Below are 19,779 nucleotides of genomic sequence, written 5' to 3' on the forward strand. Positions count from 1 at the left end.
CTGAAGCTGGGCTGCCATGTGATCAAGGAGGACAATGGCTCAATGTGCCACACATCACACTTTGTGAGCCCTTATTATCACACAGTTATGGCCGCTGTGCGCAAGGTACCGTGTCACCACAATGAAGTCGATGCCCCCAGAACCTCCCAACCGAGTCGCCAGGCCCTTTATTGCTCCCCACTCTGTTGTTGCCTTGCCTTGCCTGGCCTACTCCCATCTCACGGGGAGGCAGCAGACCTCACAGGGCGCACTCACAGAGATCGCTGGAATGCGCAACAGCGGTTCTGCTCTGTTCAATGCCTCAGAACTGTCCATACATCCATAAATGCAGGGGCACTCCTCGGCGAAGGCTCGCCTCCTCACCCGTCCACTGCTGTCGTCACCGCCTCCCGTCCGTCTCCACTGGGACAACCGTGGCTGCCCTGCCACGGCACACACTTAGGCCCTCTTCTGGGTAGCAGTTCCCAAGTGGTGCACCCGCTGGGTGCAACCGCCTCCTTCCCCATAGCCGGCGGCACTGTATTTGCTCACACCCGTTCCTCCGATCAATTGAACAAACGTCAGAGCTGGATGCCTTATGTCGCCGGTGGGAGTGTTCCCGGCCCGTTCGTCTCCTTATCTAACTCAAGTTCTGGCAGGACGCTTTGGACAATTTCTTCACTGTGCACCCAGTATTGCTGCCTCCATCTCAGATGGTAACACACACGGGAACACCAAACTTCCTCAAAAGATGCCCAACATAATTGTATAGTTAATGAAGCAAATATTGTGACAGTGGCAAGCCCAGATGCCTCAGGATACCTTCCGAATTGACTGGGGTGCTTGGGAGCTCACGGCCTGCGGCCATCTTGACTGGGCTCTCTAACACCACCAACTTTTTATGTTATTTGACTATAGAGTTAGTGCTAGATAGCAGATAAGTTACAGACTGAGGAATGCCTTTTTTTTAATGCCTGACATGCACCCTTAGTTTACTTTATAGGTAAAAAAAACCCTCATAGCAATAGGAACAGAGAGGAATTTTCTTTTAGTTATAATTAAACACATGTAATATGTCATTCCTGAGTCCATCTTCTTCTTCTGGCTTGCCAGACTTCCTTCTGAAACCTGGGGTTATGTAGGGTTCGCAATAGGAGCAGGTCTTTATATTAAATGGAGTTTGTGCTGTTTTTTGCTTGTAATGTAATGTAGTTGATGATGTAATCGTAGAGCCCACAACTGCAACCAGTTGCTTCGGGAATGGCTAATCGCATCTCAATTCACTTTGCATGCAGTGCCACCTTTTTACCATAGCTTACCTATAATAGCTGGCAGAGTCCCACAACCGGAATCTGGTTCCAATATAAGCAATCCCTAATTTACTAACTTATTCAAACACAAAGTTTTCCATATAAACTGTTCAAGGTAATGTTCCACTACTAGTCATTTCTGCTGAAGGAAGTGTTATTTTCCTGAAATGTAATGTAGTGCCTTATCCTGTTACGTTCAGGTTCTTGTCTACCGAAATCTCCAACAATCCACAGTTCTTCCAGGCTATAATAGTGACAGGTGGGCACTGTATAAATGTCACATAGCATAACCAGTGTGACCTTTAGACCTATCATTTATAGTTCAGAATAATTGTATAATCTGCTAGTGCTGATGTCACTTTGTTCGAAAAACACTGTTCCATTGTTCTTTGCAAAGTTAATCTTCATGCCTCAACCAAGGGCCATCTTTGATCCATGCCTGAGGCACCCGTCCCAGTCGCTTACCTGACCTGAGCGCCATTCTTGACCCACAAAGCCATCCCTACTCTGTGTCCTATGCCTGCCAAAGACTCATCGACACTCACCAGCCCACCAAGGTCCATCCCTGCACCGCAGAAGGGTCAGAACTACGGAATGATGTACAATGTGGTTAACCTAATGTCCTATAATGAAATTAATTCCAAATAGATTACTCTTTTGCATAATCACAATTACTCGTGTTTTTTAAAAACACCTCTAGTTTTGTTATTATATATAATAACACCCTAACAGGACATTATAAGAATACGAATGCCCCTCTGCATTCTGTGCTTGAAAAAAATATAGCAGTCTACCTACACAGTGGATTTTTCAATAACCGAAAGTGTGTGCCATATGAAGGCTTTATTTTATTTTTTTATTATACGATTTAACTGAGTTTACCAGTTTTTAGAAGTGTTGCGTCGTCTAAAAAGAGTTGAAGAAGTGGCATACAGTGCCCCTGTTTAGAGTTTGCTCCTTCGAGTGAAAAGAGTTAGTAGCTCCTTTCCCCTGTAATGGCCTAGCGTTTTTTGTCCAAGTTCAAGCTTTCCAGAAAATTTGCTACAGTGATGACTGATTTGGCTGTTGTACCGTTCATCAGAATGTTCCACCAGTAATGTTCGTTTTGTAGTCTGAAGTCTGTGAACAGATGTCCCATGTATAATCTTCTTACTTCTACTAAACTCTGCCACTGGATAAGCAGGTGTCTTATGGTTTCCGTTGTTTTATCTCTTTCACAGAACCTGCATTTGTCATCTGTCGAAATCCCCCTGATTTTCTGGATTTCGTTGGTTTTCAGCAGGTTTAACCGAGCTCTTAAGAAGGTCGAACGGAGTCTCTTGTTGGGGAATTTGATGAGATATGGCATCGGTTGGTTTAACTTCTGGATGTCCAATGGCAGATGTTTAATGAGTTTGTTATTCCCCGCCTTGTCCAACGTCTGACACCAATACCATTCTTTTAGTTTTTTTGCCGTCTTTGTTGGATTGGCATCTAGTTCTTTTTCTGAGCTGCCAATTTCTTCTAAGAGACCGATGTTTCTGGTCTTCCATCCATTCAACATCGCATTTGAGCCTTTGTTCGTTTCTTCTCGCATAAGTTCAAACAGTATTTGGTTTGATGTTTGGATTTTCCGAAAAAACATCAGACCATTTAACTTTACTGTCCCTTCCAGCGAGGTCAGGCCTAGCTCTTTTCTCACTACTGCAATTGCAGTAGAAGAAGGCAGATTCAGAGTTTCGTCCAGTAGTAACCTTCAAGTTTTTGCCAAGGTTGGATTGGAATCATTGGCATGGCTTCGGCGCCATAAACTATGGCCGGCACAACTTTTGCTTTATAGAAATTTATTGAAGCTTGCAGGGAAAAGCGTCCACTTTTTTTTTTTCTTGTCCATTCTCATAGCTTGAGCCGTGAGCGTCTTGATCTTAGTAGGCTTTATTTGAGGTCTTTTGCATGTTTTTAAGTCTAGAAAAAAGGCAAACCTACCACAAATTGGAGCCCGGAAGCAAGATTTCCATAGATCACAAAGGAACAGATTCTCAAAGTGTTGTATTTTTGTTTTTTATAACTTGTGACGCTTGAAGAAATGCTTGAAGAAATGCACAGGTCACCTTATTCACAAAGGTGACCTCCGAATTTCTTGGCGCTATGCGACGTTGTAAAAGATATGCTGGCCAACCCCCCTTGCATACATTGTCAGAAGTGCACTCCTGACACTAATGTTACAATCCCTGTGTGGGGGATAGAAATGTAAGTGTAACAACTGGTATGAACCACTTCTGTCTTCCTTGAAGAAAAATGTATGTCTGGGTCAGAAATAACCCTGTACTGCTTTGCACCAGTTCCCAACAGGTGCAGGGGAAGGTCTCATTTCTGTGCATCCCATTTGTGAATTTGAGATGCTGTCGCAGATGATGCACAGAAATAAAACACTTTGAGTCTCAAGACTAGTTCAAGGGTTTTTATTGAACTGTCGTGGGCTCTTGGGCCATCCCTGCGAGTCCCCTCCATAGCCCAGACATCTGGATATCTTCCGGTTAGTTCTACTGAAAGCTAACCACTACCCTCTTATATCTGTCTTGGACTAGCAATGGCTCCTAAGTGTCGGCTTAATCACTCCCTTGGGGACTTCCTAGCTTTCCCTACTCTCACCACAGGTTAGTATTCTGATAGGGATTGGGTAGTGCCTTGCAGTTGCTCTCTGGATGCAGTACGACTTTACTCACACACATGGCCACCTTACCCTGCTACTCTACCTGCTTCGTCTCCATTAACTCTGGCTTAACTTAACTAGGGCCGGGAGGATAGCTCGGGGGCAACGAGTTTGTCTTAAAAGCTAGAAAACACACAGCAACACTGGTTTAAAACCAGGTCCAGGTCCAGCACTTAGAGACGGGTCTCCAGTGTTAAGCGCATGATAAAAGGTTAATTAATTAAATCCTCACCAGCGACCTTTTTTCCCTCTGATATTTCACTCCTCCAGTCTCCTGCCTCCATCCTTTTGTTTGTTTCCCTCTTCTCTACTCTACTAGCTCCCTTGCTCCATCCACTACTATCTCACTTTCTATGACTACCTTTTCTGCGTCCACTACTACTCCTACTCTTTTCACTCCTCCTCCTCTTTCCACTCTACTCCTCCTTTGACACTCCTCCGCCTCTGACACTACTCCTCCTGCCACACTACTACTCCCACACCACTACTCACCCACCTTCCTTACACTCTTTCCACCTCTTCACATTCAATCCTTACAATATAATTTCTATACACTTATCTCTCACACGTGCCCACTCACACTGCAGAATCTTTGTCACTTCTAAGCCAATGCCCCACCTGCTCCACAAATCTCCTCCACACAATGCTACTTCCTCCTGCTGATCTCTTGGTGCACCTCCACTGCCACTACTGACCTCATCTGGATAACCCACAGTTCCTGTTCTCCGTACCGTGTTTACATTTCTCTCTGTGTCCTAATTGTCCAGCTTTCCCTACCCAATCCTGTCCTATCTTCCCCTCCTGGGAGGTGTAGGCGCAAGGGGAAGTCTTTAAAAGTGGGCTAATCTCTGTCCATCTCCTCTATGCAGGCTCACCGAGAAATGACCCTGGTGGCGCTGGAAGATCAATGATACAATTGTGGTTTCTAGGTCCACTTCTCTGGACCGTCTCGGTAAGTATAGGAAATGGCTTGGTTTTTCTCCTCAGTCTTTGGTGGTCTAGGGGCTGGGTATTTTCCAGGGCTGAATTTCCAGGGTCTACTGCTGGCTCAGTGTAGTGGGTTCCCACATCCGGTGTGTTTCTTGCCATGCCGGTTGTTTCGCTCTGGTCTCTGCTGCACCGTGGCTAGGTTTGGTGTTTTGGCATGTGAGTGGTAGGTCTGGATGGCCTGGGTTCCAGTTCTCTACTTCGGATTAGATGTGTCTGAAAGTGAAAGGAGACTGGAGAGAAGGGTCTGCAGTAACACATGCCCTACATTGTGTTCTCCGACTAGACCATTCCACTGACCCAAATATTGACTTCCATTATCTCCGTCAAGATAGTCGTTCACTCCCAAAACTTGAAGCGTTGAACCATTTTGACGTCCAAAACAAATGCAAAGAATTCCTTTTTAGATCTGAAATTATTAGTTTCACTCTTACTCTCCCAAAAAGTTCTGTGAAGCTATGACTCATGGCGTCTTATTCTTTATTACATCCATCTGATGTAGTCTTGTATCAGTATATGCTGTTTATGACCAGCCATTCTGAATTTATATAACCGCCTATTTCCACTGATGCCCTATAGATTGCTCTCTAACTATGTTGCCAGAGAAGCCTTTCCTCCTCTTTCAAGCATTATTCAAACAAAATCCAGTTTATTGTACAAACTGAAAATATGATGGCAAGGTGGTGCAAGCTTTCGAAGTTATATAGACTTCTTCACCAGGTGGAGTCTCGCGATAATAGGAGGAAGGAAAGAAACCCCACAGAAAAAAAGCATCACCTCTCCCTTTAAACTCGCACTCCTGATTTCACGAAGAAGAATGCAAGGAATTCAGTTCTCTACAGGGGAATGCATCTGGGTAGAAGCAGACACACACATACTATCACTGAAAAACACCACCAGTAAAGGGGGAAATCTATTGGCAGTAGCGCCACGTCATTTACCCAATGTCTGCACGTAATCTCGCCAAACAGTTTTTCCAAATCCATGATTCGGTTCTGGGAATTCTGTGGGGGGAATGTGGTGGATCTGGTGCAGCTCACCACAGTGGCCGTTTTACTGTCTTCCTGACAACATTTGTTATGGGTACTTGGGTAGAAAGCAACCCATACCCTCTTAGGCCCACCGGAACTCCACAATACCCTTAAACCCCTTACCGTGCCCCACCCCTAAAATGACCACAAAAAATGTGGCAAAGTGGCTCCTCCTCAAAAGCGGTGACACGGACCCAGTGAGACGGGCGGTTACTAAGGTGGTGCACGCCAACGTACTCACTATACACGTTCTGAATCAGTCGGGGCGTAAGGAAAATGTTTTATTTTGTGCTCGTGTTCTTCCTGCACGTTTGAAATGTACACTTTGATGCTGTACAGTTGTATTTTTTTAAACCTATTTACCTGAACATTGTGTACTTTTTCCTGCATGTTTGAACTGTCTTTATTGCTAGCTGTTCATACAATAATCAGGTGTCATGCGGTAAAAGGCAGGAAGGCGCTCCTTTTCTTGCAAGTCATAAAGTGTTGCTTCGTTGAATTTTTTACTTTGCTTTATGCCGTTGCCAATCTCATTCACAAGGGTTCCCAGAGTAAAGTAACACGTCTTGGATTTGAGTGAAATGTTCAAAGACCTTTTGAAGGAGGGGAGTAGTCCTGGGCCGGCATATTTACTCTGTATGCAAATGTAAGACATTGCAATGCCAACAGTTTGGGTTTTTGTGTCGGCATGGCAAAGGCACTTGCCAGGCACAGTCGTGGTGGTATTAATTGCCCATTGATGGTAGCAGGTGGAAAGTGGTGCGAGTACAGGAGCATCTAATAGCAGTACCTGATAAATGCCTAATACTTGTGCACAAGTCACAACTGTTGGCTTTGCCAATGTTTCTTTTTAACAGCACTTCAGAGCAGGTCACAGAGAATGCCTATAAATCAAGTGGCTCTAGGATGACCTGGTTAAGACATTTTTATCACATCAGTAGTGGTTTGCAACTCCAATTAAGCTATTAACTCTCAGAACACGGCTTTGAAAAACACACTGGCAGGCACTTCAAGTGCAAAGTATATTGATAAGGCCCGATTAAAGTGAGCTCAAAGAGTTCCCATGAGTAAATGCTTTGCTAGGAGGGGTGGGTGGGGGCGGGGGCTGAGGAGGTAATAGCCACGGGTCTTTTGGTTATAGCCCTGGATAGAAGCTCAGGTGCTACAACCAAAATGATAGCTAGCCCCGAGTCCCACCAGTCCTGACATTAGCCTAGCCCTGGATCTTTTCCAGACCTAGCAACACCCCCCCCCCTTCCCTGCCCATTGCTGGGGAGAATTCTCAATAAATGGCTGATTCCCCTTACCTAATGAGTCCCTCAGCAGCTTTGCTGGATTTCTAGGGTTTATATTTCACCTGGTAAGAGTGTGAGCCTTTTTCCCACTCTTACATGTGTTTTGCTGTATGTGTTTTCACTTTTTGTGTGATCTTGGGCACTGGGGCCTCAACTACTACAAGTGCCCCACTTTGTGTGTGTGTTACACAGCACCTTCAGTGCAGTGACACAGGTTTGTCTTTGAGACTTCCCTCTGACTCCATTCTTCTGGGGCTGACTACTGTCCCCCAGAAACAGGTAAAGTTGCCATAAACTTTATATAGTCACTTTAAATTACAAACCCAGTACACCCCATCTTACATGGGGTACTGGAAAGGGTTAACTCCTATCCTTTTTTGTCTGTGCCTCTTGGAGCCTTATTTTGCTCCCTTAACGTTAAGACTTGGCTGGTGGCAGTGGTATCGACCCAAACTTTTTTACCGCGATTATACTATATAAACGTGGTGTTGTTTTAGGCTATTATAGTAGCCTCGAACATAAACCCGCTTGACCAAATACCTTTTATTTTGGTTCCAGCTGGGTTTATTTGCCATTTCTTTTTGTTAAAGTCTTTCTCGTGTTTTACTCTACGTGCCAAACTGGGGATGATTACTTTGTTCGCTGTCTTTTCGCGGGCTTCTGCACCAAAGCCCTTCTTAAGGTGCCTGATAGTCTAGAGGGGCAGGATGGGAGGAAGGGATCTTCGGACCCCTGCCATGGGTTGCCTTAGCAACCCAAGTCGCACTCTTGTCTGATTGGCTAAGGGGACTGGCCTTCCCAGGCCAGCCACCCTTTTGTGTGATTGACAGCCAGGCTGTATGAATGGGGGAAAACTGCATAAAAAGCAGGTCTGTGGGACTGGGAGAGCAGAGTCGCCACTGGAACGAAAGAACCAACGAGAAACTGGAAGAAGAGGACCCCTACCACGACTGAACCGCCCGGTGAAGCCCTGCTGCAGGTCCGAATCTCCAAATCTGACAACAGAGAAGATCCTCCAGGAAAATTCTCCCTTGAGCTGGTGCGACCAACCTGTTCGGCCAAACTGCAAGCCAGGACCCCTCCTCTGGTCAAATTCGCTGTACAGAGCTACAGTGGGCCAGATAGCCAGGAAGGTCGGACCCTGCTTGGGTTTTAAGGAGCATGCCTTTTATTCGTTGTTTTGCTCTGCTACTGGTTTCTTCCCTGGGTGGCCCACAACTCTCCAGTCTTCCTACTTCTTGTCAGTCCGACAGTCGATTCAGGAACCGTGAACCTTGTAGGAACCACCAGGAATGTCCGCCTCAGATACAGCTCCCTCTCCGTCTTAAGGTACTGTGCAAATCCAGTTGTGAGTTTCGCTCAGCAGCGGTGAAAGTGTTTGAAATCTTTCTCCAATCCGAGGGCTTGTCCTTCTCTTCTCTTTTACCTAATTTTTCTACCGACCAACTTCGTTCAGAATCTGTGCCAAGAACTTTACTGCGCACTACACTGAACCTATTATCTTGAGCAAAAGACTTTTGAACCATTGACTTTGGCCCTAAGCCTTTTCTATCTGATTTTACCCTTGTAGTCTTTCTTGTTCAGTTGCCCTGCTTACTTACCTGTTGGCTTTGCCTAATTTCTAATAACTTTGTCTTTCCCTCCCTTTTAAATTGCTGGAGTGCCATTTTGCTCCCACTTCATTTTGTGAGCCTAACTTGTCTAGAATTTAAGGGAAGTGGTGTGGTGTATTTTTGATTGTGATTTTTATCTTGCTTATAATAGTGAAATTTTATGCAAAATAAATATATAATCTTTTACATAGAAACCTTGAGTCAGTGTTTGCCTGAACCATAGTAATTGCTGTCCCTTGTGTAAACACTTGTACTGCTCACTTACTCTCGAGATAAGTCTGGCTGCTCCGCTACTGCTACCACTGTAACTGTGTAGTACAGGCTTGTACCAAAGGTGAAATTGTACTATCACGTGTAGTCTTAATTGTGTGTAGTGTTCCCAAAGGGTACTGCATGTAATTCTGCCTAACACCCATGAGGTGTTTTGGGCAGAGGGGGGCAGGGAATGGCCAAAGGCGATTAACATGGCTATGGGCAGTCAATGTGTGGTCAAAATACCAAACAATACCTGCAAGCTGTGTGTTCCACCTGGTTTATAGTCATAATGTCGGAAAAAAAAATGTCGACAAACAAAAATGTCGAAAAAAAATGTCGACAAACAATAATATCGACATCCTATACATATAATGTAAAAAGTCATTTTTTAGAAAAAAAAATGTCGACAAAAAAATGTCAATTAGAACTATCAACACCTCACCCAACACCCCCCCACCACCCTCTCACCCCTCATACTCAACACATTCTAATTATATATATATTTATTTATTTATTTATTTTTTCAATAAATAAATAAACAAAAAGAGTATCATTTACTATGGGGGTGTCCCCCCCAACCCCCCTCACCCAACACCCCCCTGCCACCTCCCACACCCTCTCACCCCTCATTCTCAACACATAGTAATTATATATTTATTTATTTATTTATTTATTTATTCATTCAATAATTAAATAAATAAAAAGAGTATCATTTACTATGGGGGTGTCCCCCCAACCCCCCTCACCCAACACCCCCTGCCACCCCCCCACACCCTCCACCACCCTCTCACCCCTCATACTCAACACATTTTAGTTATATATATATTTATTTATGTATACAATAAATAGAACATTTTGAAAAAATATTGAAAAAATGTCGACATTGTTTGTCGACATTATTTTTTTCGACATTTATTTTTCGAAATTTTGACTGTCGACATTTTTACTGTCGAAATTATGACTGACCACCGTTCCACCTCATATGACATTTCTCTCTATCTGTATTCTAATGCAATCGTTTTGGCGTGTAGGTGGTTCAAGCGACACCTAATAGCGCAAACTAAAAATGGTGCTGGGGTTGGTGTTCTTGTATGTGAACAGGTATACATGCTTCCAGAGCCCCCGAACGTTGCACCTAGGGAGATGAGGGGAGTTACTGGGGAGCCCCAGTCCCGGCACCGTCTCTGTGTACAATGTATAAGAGTGAGCGGAATATGGGCTATATGGGCTATTTCAGCCAGAAAATTAAACCGAAGCTGCCAGAGAAAGGAGAAATCCTTCGGAGCCTGCGCTGGAAGGGGATGGGAAAGGTTAATATTGTTTTCAGAACCTCCCCACTCCCGTATAGGCAGTTCCTTACTACCATTCCCCCTATTGCAAGGCGCTTTGACTGCTGGGCTCTTTTGTAAGTGTTTCTGGGTGAAACAACCTATTCCCTCAATACCTAAAAACTGCTTGGCTTGCGATTGCCAGATCTGTGCCCATCCCTCAACTAGGCGTAGCCAGGAAGGTCCAACAAGTGGGGCCTGAAGCTAATGTAGTTGGGCCCAACGCAGAGACATTAACATCTGTAAATGCCCACACAGCACTGTTGAGTGGGTATTTACAGATTTTGGGTGGGCCTTGTCCCCTCAGCACTCAGGACCTACCCTGTCTACGCCCCGATATTCCACACTAAAGATCTGGCCCACAAGGTTGTGCAAATGGTAAAGGTGCTCTTGACAAAGCCATGTAAATGCACGTTCGCAAGTACGCCAGTATTTGGTCTGAGGAAATCTGTTCCATCGACCCATACACGCCCGCCATCTCCCCCCTACCCCCCACCCTCACCGCGCTATCCCGGCCAGCCACCCCCCTTCCAGCCAGAGAGAGTTAAACGTTAACCTCAAACGACACCTCTCATGCGCTCGTCTGTTGTGCATTCTGTAAACATACACCTCAAGCTTTTAAAAAACGCCTCCAGTACCTTGAGGGAGGTTAATTATTTAAAATTGCCTAAAATGTTGCGCCCACTGCTGCTCAGTTCGTTTGGTAAATGGAATATAGTTGTTTGTAAAATAATAGACTGTGAGCCACATACACCACTCATTAAAATGGAAATAATGAACAGTTTACTTGCATCCTTGGCCAAGGGGGTGTGTGCGCTGCCATGAGAGTGTGTGCGCTGCCATGAGAGTGTGTGCGCCGCCATGAACAGCGGAGGTGGGGAGTTCAGTATTTAGGATTACACCAACTAAGCTTTATTGGTTGTTTGTGTCCCTAACTTAAATGGACAGCCGCAGTTGTGACGGGCACATTTTTGTACCTGCAAGAGCGAGCAAGGTCAAACAATCTTGAGGGTTTCCGGAGTTACCCCTCCTGAGAATTTTTTCAATGGGTTGAAATGGTGCATTTTACAGCAAATCTTGGCAAAGCCATGCCATTTACAATCTGTTCTTTAGGGTAAAAAATTAAAGATGTATATATGGTAGTTTAATCAACAGTTTACAGGAGCATTTTGCGAAAACATTGCCATGCTGGCTGTGCCGAATGTATGCCGGCATGCCATTGCAAAAGCACATTTTCATGTTGGTTGTGTCCAAAATATGCCAGTATACTCTGTAAAAAATGTTCATGCTGCTGCTAATCTCACTAACCACCATGTCCTGTGACCTTGCCCTGGCCAATGGCGTGGGGTTAGTGAGGGCTCTGACAGGACCCCTCCCTTGCACTCTGACACAGTCATCTATTCTCTAACATATGCATGCATTGTACCATATATATATATGGTTATGTTGGACTAATAAACCTATGAAATTCAAAGAAAAAACTTTGTTAAAGGTACGTTATGGTTTCAAGTAAAATCGAAAAACCCTACAAGCAAATAAAATGGGTGTTTTTTGCCTCGAAAGTCAGCGAACAGTTCAGATATTCGCGAACAGTCCTGAAAAGTTTTCGGACATCCCAGCATTTCAGGGTTGGTGAAATGCAGTTCTTTAATGGCTTATAACATTGGCGCCACTTAATGGAACTGCATGAAATGTTGCATGCATGTATATATATGAGATGATTCTGAGTGAGTATGCAACGTTTGGTGGGATTTTGTGAAAGGGGAGCAAAATCAGAGGGGGCGGGGGGTCCCAAAATATTGTAAAGGTTTATAAATGTGGTTCCATTAGACAAACCTACACAAAGGTTTGCAAAAAGATTATAGATATAGATGTTTTCGTAAAGTCTGTATGTATTTTGTCAAGTGGGGACTAAGGTATATGACGATTGTATGTGCATACGTTCGACACTTTTGAAAAAATAAAACCTGGGTGGATTTCCAGCATACTTGCGTAAGGAGCATTGGCAAGGACCTACAAGCATGGTTTTGCAAATGTGCCAGTGTTTTATTATTTGACAAGTGTCATAATGTAGCTACAAAAAATAGCGGTATACCCTTAGTGACTGAGGGGTATACCCCTGTGGCCATGGGCAGTGGCCAGATTGTCCAGGTCATGGAATAAGGTCATGAACCGGACAATCTGGCTACTGGCCATGACCACAAGGGACAAAACATAGGATTAAAGTGGCCATGTCCACCTGGGACTGGTTTTGTGTTAAAGTTATTCTAAATTAGGATAGATCTGAAAGGGAAGAAAAATATGCTTGTGGTAACATGGTCATAGGGTTCTCTTTTTGCCTTCTGCAGGCTGCCATGGAAAGCGAAGAGTGGCCCTGTATGGAACCCTCGCCTTGCCTTTCCATGGTGGCCATCTTGGAAAAGGATTTTCCTTCCTACACCGGGACGCTTGCAAGAAAAATCCTCTTTCTTTAGCACCCCGGGTTCCCGCTTTGGGAACCTAGGGTGCCAATGGCCTTCATCCCCCATTTCAGGGGCAGGAATGGGGGAATAATGGTCCAGAGACCTTGTTATCCATCCTCGCTTCGCTTGGGCTGATAATTTGAGCTGCTCGGCCGGTATCCACCATTCCAGTCCCTGGAACGGAGGATGAACACCACAGTATTCCCATTAGCATAACACAGAATGCAAATGGAAATGTTGGAAAATCTTATTGAGTCTATGTACTTTACTGAGAAATATAAAGTACAGTGAGTCTAAGTTTTTTTTTTTTAGTTCTATTTTTTAACTGTGAAAGGTGGTTCCTAAAGGAATATGTCTTTTGTTGTTTTTGGATGTATTTTATTTGGCATGAGATCTGAGAACGAAAGGTGGGGAGGGAAATGAGAGAAGAGGAACCTAACACTAATATGGAGGGGGAGGTGGACAAGGGAAAATGTTGCACGTGTGTTATTTCTAAGGTAGGGGGCAGTGTTTCACATGCCCCTTGATTGCAGCAGTGGTGGTGGCTCTTGGGGAGGAGGGATGGCATTAGCTGATGCCATTTTAAGATAAATAGCAGTTTTGCTAAAAGTATGTACTGTGTACTAGATTGTTAATGGGTAATGAGTAGGAATAGGTGTTGTAGCTGTGCCAGGGAAATTTTGAAGTTGAAAGTTCCTAGAGCAGTAGAAAAAACAGTTCTGAACTGTCCACGAAGCAGAGATCTTATTGTGAATTGCAGACGGGTTCTCGGACACGTCCTCATGCCGCGCGCCTGTGTATGGTCATATGGCACTGTCCGGAAGGTCCGCTATGAAGTCAGAGGTTCGTAGACGGCTACGGATGCAAAACTAGTTGAATTAGTTGCAAAAAGTGTATAGAAATGTTAAAAATGATTCTAGAAGGTGGGAAATGGCAGAGTTTTAAGGTGACACTTTGTAAATGGGACATAAATATTGCTATATTGGGTAAGTTGTAGGAAAATAGCATGCACTGGTAAAAACCCATGAAATTCACTGAAAAAACTTTAAGGGGACGTTATGGTTAAGTTGCACTAATAATTGCTGCCTCTTGAAGCCATATTATATCCCATCCCATTCCCATCACCCCTCACCTCCCCAGAGATTATTTGATAAGTTTGACAAGTGCAATGTTGTGTTTTTTAATATGTTTTTACCGCGATGTCCGTGGACAGCTGCGAAGTCCGCGAATCCAAGATGGCAGGCGTTTCCAAAAATGTGACGCACTTCATGCTCTTCACCATCCAATCAGCGAACATGTCGCATGTCCGCGGACATGACGCAAGCCGATTAACCAATTGATGTCCGGTCCGCGGAGCGAACAGGCAGTCCGCGGAGCGGACATAGATATCACTAATTTTTTGTGACCTACTTTTTGCTTGTTTTAAAAAAACTACCTGACGGATTTTCACCACATTTACAAAAGCATGCTTTCGGGACCAAGCCACTGCTCCTGCTGCAAATTTGGTGAACATCCGTCCAGCGGTTTGGGCTGTAGGCATGAGCAAAGTTTTTTCTCCATTCAGTCTATGGGAAAAAAATACATTTTGGGACCCCCCTCTATAACTTTGCCCCCCCCCCTCGGAGCAACCCTCACCAAACTTTGCAAAAAAATTCAGAGTGGGCCATATAATTTTTTTGCAAAGTTTGGTGTGGATTTGTCCAGGGGGAGCGAAGTTATAAGCCGCCCAACAAGTGCTCATCCTATGGGATTAGCAACTTAACCATAACTACACGGCCACTACCGTGGCCCGTGTTTTATATATATATATATATATATATATATATATATATATATATATATATATATATATATATATTCAATGAAAAAACTTTGTTAAAGGGACGTTATGGTTAAGTTGCGCTACTAAAAACCTATGAAATACAGTGAAAAAACTTTGTCAAAGGAACGTTATGGTTCCAAGTAAAACCGAAAAACCCTTGAAATTCGCCAGTTATGGTAAGCTAAGCAACCATAACTCGCGCCACCCCCGTGCACTGCTAAGACTAACACCCAGGACATCAAAGATGACATCACAAATGTCATTGATGACATCACTGATGACATCACATGTGTATGTGCTTTTCATGAAATATGTGTACAAGGGATTCTTATTATAATGTTGCGAAACAAGTGTCAAGGATCATTGCAATAAATATCATACCCTAATTAGTGCATTGAACGATGCATTGATATAAATAGCATTCTATTATGGGGTTCTATCTAGTATACTAAGCTACTGATACAGAAACATAACATGGTGTGCAGTGTACAAGATGAAGGTATAATATTCGTAATGTTAATATGTTGAATAATGAAATGATAATTGTTTTCTTAATAGATTTTTGTGTACTATGAAATATGTAATACGTAGCTAATAAAACATTACTATAGACAAAACACAAAGACACAAGAAACACATACCAATATGGGTATATACAGGGAAAGTGAAGTTAGCAAAAAAGCACAAGTAGTAGCAGAAACAATTCATAACTTAACTGATTATTTTCATGCAAATAAATGATTGCTCTGTTTCAAAGCTGCTATTCACCCTATGTATATGTATCACTTGATGTGATTGGACCCACAGGGAAAGTACAGCCATAAAAAAAAACAACAGAACTATGAGAAAGTGCTCATAAGTCTATTGATTATCTTTATGCACAAAAAGGATTGCTGTCTTTCAAGCTTGTGTCTTCCCGTATGTATATATTTCATATGATGTGACTGGACTCTAACAGAATTACTGTAAGAACCTATTTGAAGGATAAGTCTACAAATAAAATAAAATGTTTAGTTTCTGACTGTTACTGAAGAAAACCATGTGGCCTAGATATGTCAGCAAAAGAAAAAAGAGTGACCCAGACATGTAATGTCATCAGTGATGTCATCAATGACATTTGTGATGTCATATTTGATGTCCTGGGTGTTAGTCTTAGCAGTGCACGGTGGTGGCGTGAGTTATGGTTGCTTAGCTTACCATAACTGGCGAATTTCAAGGGTTTTTCGGTTTTACTTGGAACCATAACGTTCCTTTGACAAAGTTTTTTCACTGAATTTCATAGGTTTTTAGTAGCGCAACTTTACCATAACGTCCCTTTAACAAAGTTTTTTCACTGAATTTCATAGGTTTTTAGTAGCGCAATTTATTTTTAACTAAATTTTAAAGGTTTTTATTAGTACAACGTGACCATAACATCCTTTTCAATAGATGAAGACCACTAACATTTTATGTCCTGAAAGTGGGAATGCCGGTTGGTAAAAAAAACAAAAAGATTTTCCTTCCTACGCCGGGACGCCTGCGGCGTCTCGGTGTAGGAAGGAAAATCTTTTACCAAGATGGCTACCATGGAAAGGGAAGGCGGGGTGTATAAAGAACACAACGGCGCATGAGCGGGGTTGGGGGGCACAGGGGAGACACATGGGCATGAGCGGGCGGTGAGAGGGAACAGGGCACAAATGGGGCATGAGCAGGGGGTGGGGGGAAAAGGAAGGAAACGCAGGGCATGAGCGGTGGTGGGGGGAACACGAGAGAGACACGGGGCATGAGCAGCGGGTGGGGAGGAACATGAGGGAGACACGGGGTATGAGCAGGGGGTGGGGAGGAACACGAGGTAGACAAAGGGCATGAGCGGGGGGGGTGCAGGGCACATACGGGACATGAGCGGGGGTGGGGAGGAAAGGAGAGAGACAAGGGGCATGAGCGGGGGGTGGGGGGAACACGAGGGAGACACGGAGCATGAGCGGGGGGCGGGGGGTAACACGAGGGAAACACGGGGCATGAGCGGGCGGGTGGGGGGAACACGAGGGAGACACGGGGCATGAGCGGGGGTGGGGGGCAACAGGAGACATACACGGGCATGAGCAGGGGGTGGGGTCAACAGGAGAGAGACACGGGGCATGAGCGGTGGGTGGGGAGAACAGGAGACAGACACTGGGCATAAGCGGGGGGTGGGAGAACAGGAGACAGACACGGGGCATGAGCGGGGGATGGGGGACCAGGAGACAGATATGGGGCATGAGCGGGGGTGGGGAGAACAGGAGACAGACACGGGGATTGAGCGGGGGGTGGGGGGCAACAGGAGACGGACACGGGGCATGAGCAGGGGGCGTGGGGGGCAACAGGAGAGAGACACGGGGCATGAGCGTGGAGTGGGGGAATGCAGGAGACAGACACGGGGCATGGGTGGGGGCAACAGGAGACAAACACGGGGCATGAGCGGGGGGTGGGGGGAACAGGAGACAGACACAGGGCATAAGCGGGGGGTGGGGGGGAACAGAAGACAGACACGGGGCATGAGCGGGGGAGTCGGGGGCAACAGGAAAGAGACACGGGGCGTAATTAACATTACGAATATTATACCTTCATCTTGTACACTGCACACCATGTTATGTTTCTGTATCAGTAGCTTAGTATACTAGATAGAACCCCATAATAGAATGCTATTTATAGCAATGCATCGTTAAATGCACTAATTAGGGTATGATATTTATTGCAATGATCCTTGACACTTGTTTCGCAACATTATAATAAGAATCCCTTGTACACATATTTCATGAAAAGTACATACACATGTGATGTCATCAGTGATGTCATCAATGACATTTGTGATGTCATCTTTGATGTCCTGGGTGTTAGTCTTAGCAGTGCACGGTGGTGGCGCGAGTTATGGTTGCTTAGCTTACCATAACTGGCGAATTTCAAGGGTTTTTCGGTTTTACTTGGAACCATAACGTTCCTTTGACAAAGTTTTTTCACTGAATTTCATAGGTTTTTCGTAGCGCAACTTAACCATAACGTCCCTTTAACAAAGTTTTTTCACTGAATTTCATAGGTTTTTAGTAGCGCAACTTAACCATAACGTCCCTTTAACAAAGTTTTTTCATTGAATATATATATATATATAAAACACGGGCCACGCTAGTGGCCGTGTAGTTATGGATAAGTTGCTAATCCCATAGGATGAGCACTTGTTGGGCGTCTTATAACTTTGCTCCCCCTGGACAAATCCACACCAAACTTTGCAAAAAAAGTATATGCCCACTCTGAATTTTTTTGCAAAGTTTGGTGAGGGTTGCTCCGGTGGGGGGGTACAGGAGACAGACACGGGGCATGAGAGGGGGGTGGGGGGCAACAGGAGAGAGACACGGGGCATGAGTGGGGGGGGCAACAGGAGACAGACACGGGGCATGAGCGGGGGTGGGGGGCAACAGGAGACAGACACAGGGCATGAGCGGGGGGTGGGGGGCAACAGGAGACAGACACGGGGCATGAGCGGGGGGTGGGGGCAACAGGAGACAGACACGGGGCATGAGCGGGGGGCAACAGGAGACAGACACGGGGCATGAGCGGGGGCTGGGGGGGGAACAGGAGACCGACACGGAGCATGAGCGGGGGGTGGGGAGAACAGGAGACAGACACGGGGCATGAGCGGGGGGTGGGGAGCAACAGGAGACAGGCACAGGGCATGAGCGGGGGGTGGGGAGAACAGGAGACAGACACGGGGCATGAGCGGGGTGTGGGGGGCAACAGGAGAGAGACATGGGCATGAGCGCGGAGTGGGGGGTGCAGGAGACAGACACGGGGCATGGGTGGGAGCAAGAGGAGACAGACATGGGGCATGAGCGGGGGTGGGGGGGAACAGGAGACAGACACGGGGCATGAGCGGGGGGGTACAGAAAACAGACACGGGGCATGAGCGGGGTAGTGGGGGGCAACAGGAGAGAGACACGGGGCATGAGCGGGGGGTGGGGGGGTACAGGAGACAGACACGGGGCATGAGCAGGGGGTGGGGGCAACAGGAGAGAGACACAGGGCATGAGCGCGGGGGGGTGGGGGGGTACAGGAGACAGACACGGAGCATGAGCGGGGGGGCAACAGGAGACAGACATGGGGCATGAGTGGGGGGTGAGGGGGTACAGGAGACAGGCACAGGGCATGAGCAGGGGGTGGGGGGCAACAGGAGAGAGACACGGGACATGAGCGGGTGGGGGGAACAGGAGACAGACACGGGGCATGAGCGGGGGGGCAACAGGAGACAGACATGGGGCATGAGTGGGGGGGTGGGGGGGTACAGGAGACAGACACGAGCATGAGCGGGGGGTGGGGGGATACAGGAGACAGGCACGGGGCATGAGCGGGGGGGCAACAGGAGACAGACACGGGGCATGAGCGGGGGGCAACAGGAGACAGACACGGGGCATGAGCGGGGGCTGGGGGGGAACAGGAGACCGACACGGAGCATGAGCGGGGGGTGGGGAGAACAGGAGACAGACACGGGGCATGAGCGGGGGGTGGGGAGCAACAGGAGACAGGCACAGGGCATGAGCGGGGGGTGGGGAGAACAGGAGACAGACACGGGGCATGAGCGGGGTGTGGGGGGCAACAGGAGAGAGACACGGGCATGAGCGCGGAGTGGGGGGTGCAGGAGACAGACACGGGGCATGGGTGGGAGCAAGAGGAGACAGACATGGGGCATGAGCGGGGGTGGGGGGGAACAGGAGACAGACACGGGGCATGAGCGGGGGGGGGTACAGAAAACAGACACGGGGCATGAGCGGGGTAGTGGGGGGCAACAGGAGAGAGACACGGGGCATGAGCGGGGGGTGGGGGGGTACAGGAGACAGACACGGGGCATGAGCAGGGGGTGGGGGCAACAGGAGAGAGACACAGGGCATGAGCGCGGGGGGGTGGGGGGGTACAGGAGACAGACACGGAGCATGAGCGGGGGGGCAACAGGAGACAGACATGGGGCATGAGTGGGGGGTGAGGGGGTACAGGAGACAGG

The 19,779-nt window shown here is 46.4% G+C and overlaps 1 protein-coding gene across 2 annotated transcripts in view; it reads left to right on the top strand.

Annotated features, from left to right (window-relative positions):
- The window catches only part of GPR68 (G protein-coupled receptor 68), a 462,761-nt gene that overhangs the window by 242,005 nt on the left and 200,977 nt on the right, over positions 1-19,779 (top strand). Inside the window, exon 2 of one of the 2 annotated variants that reach the window (XM_069637442.1) lies at positions 4,851-4,933. The exons of the other annotated variant lie outside the window; for it this stretch is intronic. The gene's annotated coding sequence lies outside the window, so the exon portion shown is untranslated. The remainder of the gene's footprint in view (positions 1-4,850; positions 4,934-19,779) is intronic. 2 annotated transcript variants of the gene reach the window in all.

This window comes from Ambystoma mexicanum, chromosome 14, assembly GCF_040938575.1.
Source record: "Ambystoma mexicanum isolate Mex_15411 chromosome 14, UKY_AmexF1_1, whole genome shotgun sequence".
NCBI classification, from domain to species: Eukaryota; Metazoa; Chordata; class Amphibia; order Caudata; family Ambystomatidae; genus Ambystoma; species Ambystoma mexicanum.